This window comes from Triticum dicoccoides, chromosome 1B (assembly GCF_002162155.2).
Source record: "Triticum dicoccoides isolate Atlit2015 ecotype Zavitan chromosome 1B, WEW_v2.0, whole genome shotgun sequence".
In the NCBI taxonomy this organism is placed as follows: Eukaryota; Viridiplantae; Streptophyta; class Magnoliopsida; order Poales; family Poaceae; genus Triticum; species Triticum dicoccoides.
The window spans coordinates 59,041,861-59,058,412 of NC_041381.1; the positions used below are offsets into that span (position 1 = coordinate 59,041,861).

General features: G+C 41.9%; 2 pseudogenes; both read right to left on the reverse strand.

The window, feature by feature from the left end:
• LOC119350122 overlaps positions 1–13,507 on the reverse strand; it is a 24,760-nt pseudogene extending 11,253 nt beyond the window's left edge.
• An 883-nt stretch (positions 13,508–14,390) lies between these two features.
• LOC119350124 lies at positions 14,391–16,060 on the reverse strand (annotated as a pseudogene).
• Positions 16,061–16,552: the final 492 nt, after the last annotated feature.

The following is a 16,552-nucleotide window of genomic DNA, read 5'->3' on the forward strand; positions in this document are numbered from 1 at the left end:
TGTGTGTGTGTGTGTGTGTCTGTGTGTGTGTGTGTGTGTGCGCGCTATTCTGTTACGCGTAACAGAATATTATTCTGTTACCCTACTTGAACTGATGAATTCAAGCGATTGAACTGATGCTTTCTGTTGCTGTTAAAAATCGTCTTCTTAATTCAAATTTTTTTGCAATTTTTTTTTCAAAACGGGGTGTGTAATATATCGTTGGAAAGCTCTTGACATCGACATTACAATCTTACAATTTGTTTTTGCAAAAAAATTATGATTTAAGAGCAGTTTTGAAAAAAAACGTTTTTTTTCAAAACCGAAAACACAAATCGTATTTTCTACTTAATTTTCAAACGGTTTGTCGGAATTGAGCAAATGAGATGGCGTTGGAAAGCTTGCGAAAATACGCGTCTTCCATATATGTATTATTTTTTCAAATTCTATATGATTTAAAAGTAATTTGAAAAACGTTGAAATTCTGGGCGAAATGTTTTTTCACTGTTTTTTGAAAACGGTTTGTCGGATTGACGCAAATGATACAACGTTGGAAAGATATGGAAAATGCGCAACGTTTGCGTATAGAAAGTTTTTTCTAATTCCTTACGGTTTAAATACAAATTCAAATACGGTTAAAATTAGTTTTGAACGCGGTTTTTTTTAAAGTTTGTCGAAATGGGGCAAATAATATACTGTTGGAGTAGCTATCGAAAATGCGAAGCTTAGTCATGTTGAACATTTTCTCTACTTCGAAACCGTTTAAAAGTAATTTTGAATAAGGTGAAACCCATTATGTTGTTTTTTCGTGTCTAAAAACAGAGTACTCCTACTGATCTATGTCTATGTTTGTACTGAGGTATTTTTCACATAGTAGTTTTGAATGGTTCCGAAAAAAGAATACTTTGAACTGATGTCTTTATGACTTTGTACTTGCTCTCATCTTTTAAGAGTAATTTTGAAATATAGTGAGACTCATCGTATTGTTTTTCTGTCCGAAAAAAGAGTACTCATACTGATCTATGTGTGTGTTTGCACTGAGGTATTTTTCAGAGTAATTTTGAATGGTTCCGAGAAAAGAGTACTTGCACTGATGTTTGTATGGTTTTGTACTGAGCATGTTTTCACGTACTAGACTTCACTCTGTTTTTTGGGTATCATACACTACAAGAAGTATGTCAACTTGTGACCTTTTGTCAGTGACCCTGGAAGAATTGGTCATAGATTTATGACCATTTCAGACCAATTGGTTAAAAGCTGTTCGGGGGGCTCCAAACCCTAAACCATTATGACCATTTTGGTCAGAAAGGTCGTAATTTCCTTACACGAAATGGTCACAAAGCAAACAGTGCTAGTCCGCTGCCTTATTTCTAGTTGTTAATGACCAATATAGATGGTCATAGCCTTGTAGATTGTGGTGGGTTGTGATGACTAGGCGCCATCTTATCAGTGTTGCCTATGTGTCATGTCCATGTGGCAGTTTTTGCCCTAGGTTGTGAAGCAACCTATATTTTTGTTATTCCAAAAATTCCCAAAAAATTCTCATAAATGTTTTGGATCATATCTTCATCAAATATGTCAAAAACATTCCTTGCCTAGTTCAAAAATAATTCAAAAATATTCATTTTCCTATTCTATTCAAAGCAGCACTTTGTGAAGGAAGTACCACTTTGGCATGTCCAAATGGTATCCATTTTCTACAGTGCTTTCCTATGCCCAAATAACCATCCTCCACCAAATGCCAGCTCAATCCATTCATTATTTTGAACCCAGCTTCAACATTCGTATTTATGTCCAGTGTGGTACTTTGTAAAGCAATTACCACCTAGGCTCCTCCTTTTGAGCTGAAAATTTGTGAAGACGGTCTTCTTAGTAACTGATCATCCTCAGCCAAAACTCACACCCATTAGCCATGTGCATTTCCCGTACCGCTAATCAAACACTTGGCTGCTAATTCATGTTTGAGCATCGATTGGTCTCCTCGTGAGAATCTTATGTTGTAATTTTCTTCCTAGCACCAACCTGGGGAGTGCCCAACCCACTATACATGCCTAGGCCGCCCAGAACACATGGCAACGCCACGGTCACACGGTGACCACGCGGCGGGCATGCAAGTTTACGCACTCTAGAGTTGGAGCCCTCGGCCACCGCCCAAACCTCGACGTATCGCCACCAAACCATGTATTTATGATTAAATAGATCCTTATGTAACTAGAAATGATTTTTAGAAAAAATAAATAGCAAACTATGAGGCAGCTGCAGTTCAAATTTGACCCGCTTCCAACTGAATCGGCAGAAATTTGTCTTTTTCACGAGAGGTGGATCAAAAAAATTTACACCAGACCATTTTGTCAATTGTGCATTAAATATGGCCTAGTATTTTATAAAAATGATTTGGTCCAATTTTGCAACAATTATTTGGTAGTTCCTTCACAAAAAAACCTCCTTTCGGGCACTCGAAAAATGGAAAATGGTTTTTTCGTCCAACGAAAATGAAAACTTCCTTAGGCAACATTGTTTGCTATTCCAATATGCACCCTTGTGCACAATATGAGATCATTTCAACAAACTATGCGATGAATGTGGCCATAAGATTGATCATTTGGCTTGAAAGCCATGAATCTTCACACTTGATACCTCATTTCTGAGAACACTTTCTTAAAATAATTACTGTATTACAAGTTTATTATTTTTCCTGGAAACTTGGTCACATATAATGACACAATGCGAAGGTTTTCCAATTTTTTGATTTTCTTTTTGAATTTTTTATGCCCGTTACAAAATGCGGTCAAAACGGCGGGCTTGACCGTTCCTAGCTAGTGGTTGAATCTTGGAATTTTTTTGGTGTTTCTATGATTAAATAGATACTTATGTACCTAGAAATGATTTTTGGAAAAAATAAAGAGCAAACTATGAGGCAGCTATAGTTCAAATTTGACCCGTTTCCAACTGAATCGACGACAATTTGTCTTTTTCATCAGAGGTGGATCAAAATTTTTTTTCACCCAACCATTTTGTCAATGGTGCATTATATATGGCCTAGTATTTTAGAAAAATGATTTGGTCCAATTTTGCAACAATTGTTTGGTAGTTCCTTCACAAAAAAATCTCCTTTCGGGCACTCGAAAAATGAAAAATGGTTTTTTCGTCCACAGAAAATGAAAACTTCCTTAGGCAACATTGTTTGCCATTCCAATATGCACCCTTGTGCACAAATTGAGATCATTTGAACAAACTATGCCATGAATGTGGCCATAAGATTGATCATTTGGCTTGAAAGCCATGAATCTTTAGAGATGATAGCTCATTTCTGAGAACACTTTTTTAAAATAATTGTTGTATGACAAGTTTGTTATTTTTCCTGGGAACCTGGCCACATATAATGACACAATGCGAAGGTTTCCCAATTTTTCGATTTGTGTTGAATTTTTTATGCCCGTTTCAAAATGCGGTCAAAACGGTGGGAATGACCGTTCCTAGCTAGTGGTTGAATCTTGGAATTTTTTTTGTGTTTCTATGATTAAGTAGATACTTATGTACCTAGAAATGATTTTTGGAAAAAATAAAGAGCAAACTACAAGGCAGCTACAGTTCAAATTTGACCCGCTTCCAGCTAAATAGACGGAAATTTGTCTTTTTCACGAGAGGTGGATCAAAACTTTTTATACCCAACCATTTGGTAAATTGTGCATTAAATATGGCCTAGTATTTTAGAAAAATGATTTGGTCCAATTTTGCAACAAATATATGGTAGGTCCTTCACAAAAAAAAACTCATTTCGGGCACTCGAAAAATGGAAAATGTATTTTCCGTGAAAAGAAAATGAAAACTCCCTTAGGCAACATTGTTTGGAATTCCAAGATGCACCCTTGTGCACAATATGAGATCATTTGAACAAACTATGCCAAGAATGTGGCCATAAGATTGCTCATTTGGCTTGAAAGCCATGAATCTTCACGCATGATAGCTCATTTCTGAGAACACTTTTTTAAAATAATTGCCGTATTGCAAGTTTGTTATTTTTCCTGGTAACTTGGCCACATATAATGACACAATGAGAAGGTTTCCCAATTATTTTATTTTTTTTGAATTTTTTATGCCCGTTTCAAAATGCGGTCAAAACGGCGGGAATGACCGTTCCTAGCTAGTTGTTGAATCTTGGAAATTTTTTGGTGTTTCTCTGATTAAATAGATACTTATGTACCTAGAAATGATTTTTGGAAAAAATAAAGAGCAAACTACAAGGCATCTACAGTTCAAATTTGACCCGCTTCCAGCTGAATCAGCGGGAATTTGTCTTTTTCACCAGAGGTGGATCAAATCTTTTGACACCCAACCATTTGGTCAATTGTGGATTAAATATGGCCTAGTATTTTATAAAATTTGATTTGGTCCAATTTTGCAACAATTATTTGGTAGATTCTTCACAAAAAAACTCATTTTGGGCGCTCAAAAAATGGAAAATGATTTTTTCATCAAAAGAAAATGAAAACTTCCTTAGACAACATTGTTTGTCATTCAAATACGCACCATTTATTTCTTGTCACATATGATGACACAATGCGAAGGTTTTTCATCTCGAGGAGGTGCTAGAACTGGCGAATGCTACAGCTAAAGCACGTAGGGGTGATGCCGGCGGTGAGGCGGTAAACTGCGGTTGTGCGCGATAGCGCAACGACGGGAGGGTCAACGATGTGTTCTATCTAAGGGAGAACAAGGAAGATGGTTAAGAAAGTATAAAGTGGGAGGTGAATCAAATGGTTAGAGATGAAAAAATCGTAGGGTCACGAGGCGATCGACCGAAATTTAGGCCGATTGACCGGCACCTATCAGCCGCCTTTTGGAAAATGGCGTGATCCAAATTTGCAACACATATTTGTAGGCATTTAAATAATCCGGAGATTTTTTGAGTCCAAATTTTGGATATTCGAGCGCGAGACAGCCGGCCAATGAGAAGCGAGGAACCACCTCCACGCGGATCACCAAGCTGGACACGATCTAAGCCGTCCACCACACACCCATCCAACGGTGGATCTTCTGAAATACCAAAACCCTAATCCACCTACCCACCCACCCTTTCTTTCTCCAGATCGGATCGAGGCCGCCCCGCCTACTCTCCCTCGTCTCCGCCATCCCCATCCACCACCGCCGCCACCATCCCGATCCACCACCGCCGCCACCAACCCCATCCACCACCGCTGCCCCCACCCACCGACGACCTCGTCTCCGTCACCCCCCTCATCTCGTCTTCATGGCGCGACCATGGCATCCCCCTCCTCCTTCTCTGCTAGGGTTAGGATTTCTGCCTAACCCTCCCTCGATCTGGCAGCCGTCGGCTGCTCCGGTCGCTTCGCTGCTCCTCCTCCACGCCCACCTCGTCCGCGTCCTCCCGCCGATGGTGGCGATCTCCGCACGGACCACCCTGGCACTGACGGAGTGCATGGCACGCCCCAGCTCAGACATGAGCCTCGGGCGGTCGATGCAACACACCGACGCCCTGACGCGCTTGGCGTCCCAGCGCTCCTCCTCCACGCCCACCTCGTTGCTCTCCCCCGGCACGGCCACGTCCGCCACCACGCAGCCGTCCGCATCTTCCCGCAGCACCCGCACGTGCCGCACCACCTCGCCGAGCTCACCTGGGAGGCCGACGGGAGGAGGCTGCGCAGCATGGCGAGGTGGGTGTTGATGCACTGCCACTGCTTGCGCTCCGCCTCGCTGTGGCTCCACCACCGGTGGAAACTTCCCCTCTGCGGCCGCTGCGGCGCCGTCCTCCCGAGATCCCGATCATGGTGAGCCTCCCCCTCATGCCTCTCCCCCTACCCCCTCCAGATTTCTCTCTTAATTTCTGTGTCTCTCTGTAAGTACCCCGAACGCGAGGGTGGAGCGTTGACCGGAGTTAGGAGATGTGGTTGGACAAGCGCGACGAGGATCGGCAGTAGGTCAGCAGACACCGCTCCTGCTATATATGATAAGCTGCTGCCAATGTTTGTTTGTTTGCGTTGCTTGTCACTCTGCTTGCATGCTCTGGATGAGATTGAGATGAATGAGGCAACTTGGTATGAGACTGGATGCTACTTTCAGACGCCAACAGCCATTAGCTAGCGCCAACCAAATCAACCATATTATGATGTATGGCTTCAGTATCATGTTGTGCACTGTAACAATAGTCTCCAGCTTCATCTAGCTATCTACTGTATCTAGTAGGAGTACATTTGAACACCAACCAACAGCCGTAACCAAATCAATCAATCAATCAATCTAAAGCAGACATCATATCCAATAGCTGCTGCCTGTAGATGTGCTTGTTGTGGTGTCATGTGCTTCTCCTGAACCTGTTATGTGTGTTCTGTAGTCTCTAGCCCCAGTACATGTGAACTATATGTTGTGGTGTAAATCATTTTCATTCTATCTTATAAATGTGTTTCTTCAATAGCTATTTCTATTCAAGTCTTGTTGTCACTGATGTTAGCATTTAGTTTGTCTCAAGTAAAAAAATACTGAAAATACAGTGTACAAATCAGCCCAAATATGTGAGCCTCGGTTCTGAAAACTAAAGAGTTCATATATTGGTAGATAGACTGTGATTTAGGATATGCTAAATAGAAAGCTTTATAAGATGGAACTCTCAATATCATGACTTCACTTTGTCCTTTAATTTAATATGGTTAGAACTACCATGGTTTTTTAAGTAGTTGGGGCATTAAGAAACAGTATGCTGGATGTTTGGCCTTGCATCCGTCCTTCCATGAATTCATGCTTGTGCATTGCTAGTTATTGCTTTTTTTGCAGGTATTCTTCTTCCTCGATCTGGTGCAGTAGCAGCAATTCAAGGTCATTGTCATGGAGCAGCAGCCATATATTTTTCTTCTTATTCTTCCCTGAGATGACATGAGATGAGGTTTGTTTTCCTCAAGGTCAAGGTGCAGTAGCTCGATTTGATTTGATGTGATTGGATTCAGTTTCCTCATGCCTCTCTGTTTGCATTGCAGGCTCTGTTGGTCGGTCTTCAATTCTTCATGCTGCTCCTGCTGCTACTGCTACATGAGGGCCCTCTTCAATTCTGCATCCGTTGCGGCTGCCGCAGCTTCCACCTCTACCCGGCCGCATCCGCAAGTGTAAGCTCCCCCTCCCTCCGTCCTAGATCTCTAGGTCTGTTGTTGTCATGCGCCATGTTCTTGATGTTGCGCGACCTCATGTGGATGCCACGAACGGCGCTGCTCCTGCGTGCAGATTTGATTCGCCGCATTAGTATGCGTTTGTTGTCTTGCCGTGGTTGTTCAAATTGAGATGTACCCAGTTGATTCGTCATCTCGGGTCATAAATTTTTCTGCATTCCCTGTTGCTGTAGCTTGTTGGATGCATAGTTTGATCTCCCAATGGGAATTATTAGTGAATGGTGATGTCTATGGTCACGAGAATGGTGATGTAGTGCTGGTATGCTTGATGCGTGTATGTCCATCTCTTTACTGTTTTGCTAGAACCATAAATCCTGATGCGCATGATGATCATGGTCTAGTTTGTTAGATCTATTCTGCTGGTGCTTAAAATTTGACATGCCTGGATTCTAAAACAAATTTTACAGCATTCTATGTTGTAGCCAAACACTTGCTCTTTATTTTATATTAAAACCATGGTATTGTGTACCTGCCAACTACGAGTAAATTATTGTAGTTTTTAATACTTTGGTTTTTTTGATACTTTGCTGTTCGATTTATTTTTATTTTGTCCCTAAACATCTTGTTCTACAATGTGCAGATGCTGGCATTTCATTTAGGACAAAGAAGTTGGATGAAGCATAGTTTTACCTCATTGAGCTAGTTCTGGGAGTCACGAACTCCTTGTAGCAGAACTTGTACGTGTGCTAGTTCTGGGAGCTGATCCTATTTGTGTGTTATATGATGTAGCAGAACTTGTAGGGCTCCTGTGATAGACTTGGGCTGATACACTTGGGCTGTATGTGTGTTATCTAATTGTAAACTTGATGTTGATCACATTTTTATGTATGTTATATGATGTAGCAGATTGCTTCCTGCTGTTATTTGAAATATTGTGTCTGTTTTCTGTATTTGCATATTGAAATATGAAAGAACATGACCTTGACAGTAGGGTCTCACAAACTAGAACGTCACATTTGGGACCCAATTACCAGAATTTGACAATTGGCATGCGTTAAAAAAAGAGAAACAAAGGCTACGGCCCAAAAATAAAAAGGCTATAATGTTGGGCTAGGCCCATGAAATCGACCAAAAATTGACATGAAAAAAATATATAGAAAGGCCGAATTAATGGGCTCGGCCCATGTAAAACGCCCAATTGGACCGGGCTGAATCTTGTGCCACGTCAGATCGCCACGCTGGATGCCTACGTGGCCTGGGGAGGTTGCTAGTGACCAAAACGCCACAGTAGGAATATTTTGGTCGTAAACGTCTTTGACCATTCCAGAAGAAAGGTCGCTATAGTCAGTTTACGATGGCCAGCTTTTGACCTTCTGTTTTTTGTCACAAAAAGGTCGTAAATGGAAATTTGTGACCTTTCAGTGACCAATAGTGGTGGTCAGAAGTTGACATATTTCTTGTAGTGATAGTCCCCGAACTTGCATGGTTTATATCGTTGGACTAAATGATATTTTTTCAAAAGGAAATAATTTCGTGTATTTGTTTTTTTTAACTCTGCAAAATGTTTTGGACTTCTCTTGGTTTGCGACTTGAACTTTTACCATTTGATTTTTCATTGGGTTTCATTTTGTTTGAGCTTTTTTCTCAAACTTATCTGGGACGTCGTGTTGAACTTACAACTTTTTTAATTGTGAACTTGCTGTGTTTTTGCAATGCCAATACCAATATTTAGGAGAGCAAGGCAAGGACAAAGGAAATAATTTCATGTGTTTGTTTTTTTAACTCAATTTTCTTGCAAGATGTTTTGGACTTCTCTTGTTTTGCAACTTGAACTTTTACCATTTTGGTTTTCATTTTGTTTGAGCTTTTTTCTCAAACTTATCTGGGACGTCGTATTGAACTTACAATTTTTTTAATTGTGAACTTGTTGTGTTTTTGCAATGCCAATATTGAGGAGAGCAGGGCGAGGACAACGATAGAAGGAAGCTACGTGTGGTGATCGTGGAAGCACTACAGGGTTGAGCCACAACGGTGGTTGATGGCAAGGTGGCACGACACAACATGCGGCAGAGAGGCATGGCGACGGGTGGGCGGCGCACTGACATGACACTTGAGATGCGCCTGCTGGACTGACCTCCTTGTCCCATCTGGACGGATCAGTTGCAGAACTTGGACGTTTTCTTGGACGTTAACTCTTGGACGTCAAACGTTACAAAATACCAAAACCTAACCATCTTTTATTTTTCAAACTGATCATTTTTAATTCATATTGATCAATATTTTTGATTCAAACCATTTTTTTATTCTTGCATGCACATCAAGTTGTCATGTACCTATACCTTATTTGAAGTAGCAATCATCTCATCATATATAGAAATTTTTTCACACATATAATACATGTACATGAATAACATATACATGGTCAGATCGGTACCTAGCAGCAATAGCAATGGTTACCAACACACATACACATGAACCGATAACGAACTTGCACATGGCCTGACAAACAAAAAGCACATAAACTGACAAAAAAATATAGTACACATTAACGGATAATCCCCGCGACAAATGGTAGTACTTTGTTGTACCCAGGTTCAGCTATTTACCGAAAGTAGGACTTCTCAGTTTTATTAAAGTTGAACTGATGTTTAAATGTTCAAAAAATTTGGCCTACAAATTAGAATACTGAGATCACCATATATGCTGAAGGTCCCGACAGTACAGAGTTACAAACAAATTCTAAGCACCATATATGCTGAAGGTCCCATCAGTACAGAGTTACAGAACAAATTATTTGTCCAATGACAACGTAAGAGTCACGACCAGCAATCACAAAGAACAATAGCTCGACCGCGGGCATGTGTGTGCGGCAAGGGGAGGAAATACTCCGATGCTAGATGTGTAGAGACAACAAGCTCATCATGCGTAGAAGACGATGGACGACTCGCGTAGTAGGCCTTGAACTGCTCGCCTGATGGCTATGAATCATGCAAAATCCTGACCAAAAAATCACATTATTTTCACCAAACTGATCTCTTGAACTTGCTCCACGACAATCTTTGAACCTCCTACAAGAAAAGCCATTATTTTAATGTTCATACGAAATACCTACAAGCAATGATCACAAACATTTAGCGAACATTTCTTTTAAAGACTTGTGCAACAATAATTAGAACCATAAAAATAGGGTGAAACTATGGTAACTACATTACATATCATCTAGATTCTAGCAATAACCGTTTTGCATGATCATTGGCATTTGGAATAGCATCCAGCAACAATTAGAGTTCTATAAGACCGCGTCTATACTTATATTTGAAGATGTATTTGTACTGCCCAAAAGCATAAGATGAAGCACAAAATAAACGTTTAAATACATTTGTGCTCACAGGAATAATCACACACCTAGAGAGCATGTTCTTTTCACATCTTCCCAACTACTCAATTAGCAAAGCAGCACATCTACACATTTTAATAGCAGGAGCAAAGAAAGAGAGAGATTGATACGAGAGAGTGTCGTTGAAGCACGCTAAGGACTCCCATCAGCGCTCAACTTGGACGGCTGCCAGCAACCATGGTGGACGTGCCAGTGGTGGTGCGGCATGGCCAGAGCAGGCCGCCGGCTGATATTCCAACACATCATGTTAGCGCACCAGGGAAATAGCAAGTTTTCCATAAAAATGTTATCCATACTAGGTAAGACCAAAGCTACAGGACAATACTTTTTCTTGAGCTAGCTACTACATGTACTGACTCCTCCACCACTGTAGCGTCCCCGTATCCTCCTTGCGCGGGCAACCACTAGGGATCAAGCGATGCTGCCGCTCGACACATTTGAACCACCTGTAGGAATCAAAGTGAACGGGAGGGATTCAAACACATCAATGGACACATGTACTACACAACAATGTGCACCTGTACTGTCCATGACAACAAACTAACAAAAATTAAATTTTCGTTCAACTATTGCAGACTTTTGAGTAGTAGACGCACAACCTGACAAGGCAATGTACAAGTTCATGTGAAAAGAACAACCAAGTTAATGTACAGTAACATCATAAGTTCAAAAATAAAGACAAAAAGAGTTTTGTACTATTTTTGCTATAACAACTAAGTTAATGTATGCCATGGGGTTGGACTAGGACAGCGTATATCCTTGAGTGGTGGAGAGGGAGATCATGTCACTACCAAATGTATCAGGGTACTAGAAATTCATGGATCATAAGTAAAACCAAACTAATTGATTACAAGCACTCCTATGAACAGAACTTAAATTAGAAATTGAGGTGAACTTGAATAGTGAAAACAAGAGTTCTGCTGCTAGCTTTCCAATCATAGAACAACTTCTAGGAACGTGTGGGAAACATGCAACATGCCTAAACTTGGTGTGGATTGGTAGTTGAACTTGCTACCCATCCACACTAGTACCAGCGGCACAAGACCGAAGTATTTAAGCAATACCTGATGGCATCAAGAAAACAAGTGACTAAAACATTTAGCAATAAAAGCGATGGTACAGAAAAATTGAACTGATGTTTTTCTGTCATTCCGACAAACCTCCAGCATGTTTTTTTGAACTGATTTTTTTCTATCATTGTACTGTTGCTTTAGGCTTTTCGAATGAGGTGAAAGCCTCTGGTCTATTTGAACATTTAGTGAGCATTCCAAAATGTTTTGAACTGATGTGAATCCTTTCACCGAACTACTAATACAAATTTTCATGAACCTACCCATTAATACGAACAAGTTCTATTTCTGCTAGGCATTTGCGCACTTTTGTGCTAAGCAAAGAGAGAAAGAAAACAACCTGGAAATGTTTCCTGCCGCCGCACGTCGACGGGGTGTGGATATGGATGAACTGACTGACCCATTTTTCTTGTAGTGAAGCTTATTTCCAGAAATTTAAGACAATGCAAATATTATCTACAATATGGACATTTAGTATAGTCTGAACTAAACTCTTTGGCACTTTTGAACTAAGGTAATAGCTATGAACCTGTGACGAAGAATAGAACTCAAAAAGAAATTTTTTGTAGGTGGAATAAGACGTTGGAGATCGGGTGGACTGGCTACACCTCCTCCTATGGACTGATTGCTCTAGTGAAGTGGAGCTGATGAAGGCGGAGTTCACGAGCACGCCGCGCTTTGGCGACTGCAGGGAATCCCAGCGACTACCAAGTCATCCCCGAGAAGCTTGTAGAGGCGGGGCAGTTGGTCACAGGTCATCCCGTGTAAGTTCAACTACCAGGCGTGGTGGCGAAGAGAGGCTTTTGGCGGTGATGTCCGAGAGGTGAGGTGGATGGCTGCGGGCGCGGGCTAGGCGGCGACAGTGAGAGAGTGCCGTTGATGCACGCAGAGGACTACCATCAGCGCTCAACTTGGACGGCTGCCAACAACCGTGGTGGACGGGCTGGTGGTGGTGCCTTATTTTTATGTAAATCAAAGCTCCTACATTATGCTATACTTCCATGCAGTTCTTCACTCAAACAATATTGTAACAACCAACATAAAAATAGTTGATATGGACTTGATCCACTAGCACCAACTTACTGGCTGAATCAAATTTTGTGATTTGAAGCAGTAGCAATAGTCGGACTAAGGGAGACATGCATGCGGTTATATAGTTGAACTTGCATGATCTGCAAATAAGAGCATGACTTATGTACTTACTGGACAATACCATGTGAAACAATATAATGCTATGTGAACCTTTTTGATGGACGAGCTTTTAATTTTTATTCTCAGTACTTCTCAAAAATGAATATTTGAACCACCAGACAGGGGTGTGGTAACCAAAATTCAGAAGCTTAGAAACTCAATAAGGCACCATACTAAAATAAGAAAATGAACTGAACAGAAAATAAGAATTGCACTGAACTAAAATCAGAATTCGAACTGAGTGTCACAAAAGATGAACTTGTGCATCTGATTTTTGCTCCCGCACCGGTGTAACAAATTCAGGATGACATGGATTTATGTACATATAATAATATGAATCGAGTGAGACAATAAAGAGAGCAGTAAAAGGATTTTGTATTTTCACCTTGAGATGATCTCTCTTTCTGGAGGTCTTGATGGAAAATGCTGGTGTAGGTACCACACAAACACCAACTGAACACCAGGCCTTCTCCAATAAGAAACAATGATCCCTCCTTCGAGTGTGTGAGCTTAATAACAGTAGTTGAAGTAATAATTTCAGTTTAATCGTTTGAAGAACCAGCTTCAGTGTTTGAATTAGTACCTTTTCAGAGGTGCAGACGCAGCCGGAAAGAATTTCTTGTGGAGCTCGAGGGAGCGCTGATCGTAGTGCGACAGGGAGCATCGAACTACCCGCTACCAGCAGGTTGAGCTGCGGAGGAGCATCCACTGCCCACGGCGAGGCAGAGGTGCGCCGGCGGGTGACGCAGCCTCATTGGAAGCGGGCGGATCCGGGGCCAGTGTAACGCAGCCTCATTGGATCCAGGCGGCGCGGCGGCAGGAGAAGCATGTACTGCGCATGAATGGAGGTGATGTTTCTACGCAAAGGCCTTTGTGGGTTTTTTTTGCTCGTACATTTTCATGCAAGCACTAGTATTTGTTTTCTTGATTCTCGGAACTTGGGCGAAGAGAGCATAACAAGGGAAGTGAAGCAATGCCACCACCAAGTACCTACATAAGAATTGAACTGAATGAAATCTAGGAATTGAGCTGAGAGAAAAACTGGACATTATAGGTACACTGAAAAATAAATTGTACCTTTTCTACCTTTTTTTGTTTTTACCATGAACTTGCCAGGTTTTGGAGTTCGAACTTTCTATGTGATTTTTTTCAAACTTTTCCAAGTTTTTATTTAAATTCGTAGTGATCAGCAAATTGTTTTCTTATATAGGTCCAAATGAAATGGTTTTTAATTTTCTTTTTGCACATATTTTCTTGTTTCTGGTCTTAATCTTATTTCCCAACAATCTGTTTCTTGAACTGATGTAAATTCATGTTTGATCTTACTAGCTCTCGGTCACTCACGAACGAGATGGAACTAGAGAAATATGATAGATCAAATATGGCAAAAAAAAGTGCAACTCAAACTGTTTGACGGATGGGCAAATGTACAAGTTCATGTACAGTAACGTTGAAGTACACAAAGATACCTAAATATAATTTGTGTACTTTGAAATAGTTTATTGTACTTCCAAAATACTTCATTTGTTTTGAAATATGAACTTCTATATTTATTTCCTTAGAACTTATTATTAGAGAGCCCATTTATTATTAGAGATACTCTTTTTGTTTCAATTCAAAAATGAGCACATGCTATTATTAGGTATCAATATAATCAAAACTTGTTGTTGCAGAACCCATTGTCTCACATGCAGAAAGTCTCCTGACCTGTTAACATATGGTTGAGAATGCATGAGACCAGCTGTTACTACAAGTAACACGGCACAGTAACAAACACAAGCAAGGAATAGCAGCATACCAGAGCTTTATCCCTCATCATTTTGCGCATCGAAAAGGCGAGCCTAACAAAAATAGCAGCATACCAATTTCAACGCCGTCGAGTAGCTCTTCCCGCCAGGATGCGAGACGAATGCCTAGACATGAGAAAATAGTGGACAATATAAGACGTTTTTCCACCATAAATTGGGCACTGCAACTCATGAAAGCAAGTGTAAATTTATTATTACTGAGAACTGGTTGGCAAGGACAGGCTTCTCTTCATAGATCCTGGGGAATATTTGAAACTGTTGAAAGTACCCTCGGTAGCTTCTCCCTATGCTTCCTGAACTGAAAAGAAGGAGAAGAGAATGCACTTTGAATTAAACCGTCATCTGAAGTTCAGTCAGCTGCAGAGCCATGCATGAATGTCACAACACAACCATGGCAAGTCTCAGAGCAAAATCAGGACCCGAAACATCGAAACAACTTACCCTAGTCCGCCAAGGGGTACCCCGTGGTAGCAGTTGTCCATCCATTTCCTGAGCGGATCATAGACGACAACCTTCTGGGAACAAGATAATAATTGTTCAACAATTTCACTGGCTACTGACTAGGCAGAGTAATTTGCACCGGCATTTCAAGTACATGTGCATGCTGGTTGACAGGTTAGTTGAATGTTCAATGACAGAAAAGCGACTCACTTGGTTTTTCGCGATTCCTTCTACGTGTAATCGAAGCATTTTAAAAATCAATGGTATCTGCGGCACAACCATGACCATGGTCAGTGTTTATGTAGCAAAGGTAGCATGCATCCTTGGTTCTAAATGCAAAATTTAGGAAGGTGCAGTCCATGTTGACACGCTTGCTTACAACTGTGAAGATATCAGTGGTCATGCTAAGCATAGCAACCTTCTTGCCTTCATCATCGAATTTCCTCTGCCAAGTTATTACTGGTGGCTGAGCACAGTCGACGTGCAAGGTGTGCCTGAAGCAACAACAACCATGTCAGACCAGTTTTGCTTGCTCAAGACATACAAAGGATTGAAGTAATCAGGGATATCTTAATTAGCGAATCATCCAAGGAAACAACTGAACAAAAATTTAAAACCATAATAAGATTAAGGAGAAGCCAAAGAAATGGGAGGAGCTGTTTCAGGTCAGGAGATACCTTCGCTTGCTCAAACTCTGAACTTCCCATCTTAAGAAACCGGTGAAGGAGCTAATCCGACTGGAACAGATACAACATGGTCAACAACTCGAAGAACGGAATCACTCACCAGACTTAAAACAAACCAAGAATGTATCCGTACACTTGGCAATTAAGCAATGGTGAACTAAAGAACTGCAGAATTAAGCAAATGAGGAATACTAACCAGATAACTTGTTTTTACAGAAGAAGTGGTTGGGATCTCGTGTTGGCAGTGGGGAACCGTGGCCGGAACGTTGAAGAAGATGATCTGGAGCATAAGCTCGAGCGCAATGGAGTTGTGGACGGCGCCAAGCACGTCGGTGGACTGACGTCGCAGGTGCCAGTGCTGGAATAGCTCCATCTCTGGTTTACCCATGGCGTCGCGCTAGATGGCAAAAGGGTGCCTGGCGGCCGGGCCTCGCGCGAACTGATGCGCGCGCATCACCTGGCCGGCTGGGACGAGGAGGTGGAGGCGCGCTGGCGAAGGGGAGGAGGCGGGGGCAGGGAGGATGAGGTCGGGCGGCGCTGCGCACGGGGAGGGAGGCGGCGGCGCGGTGGTGAGGCCAGTGGTCGGTGCGGCCGATCCACTCGCTGCGGAAGAAGGAAGGTGGAAGAAGTGGTGGGCCGCGGGGAGGTTCAGTTTGATGGGCTCCGTCGGCGGCCAGTCACGGCGCCGCGGGCTCCCTCGCTCCGGCTGACGCCGTCGCTCGCTCGCCCAGGACGGCTGCCTCCGGCGGAAGGAGGTGGGTTAGATTCAGGATGGCTCGGGGAGTTTCTACGGCTTAGCTCGTCGCGTCCTTATAGAGCCCAGAGGTAACAGAATAATATTCTGTTACCGATAACAGAATAGTCC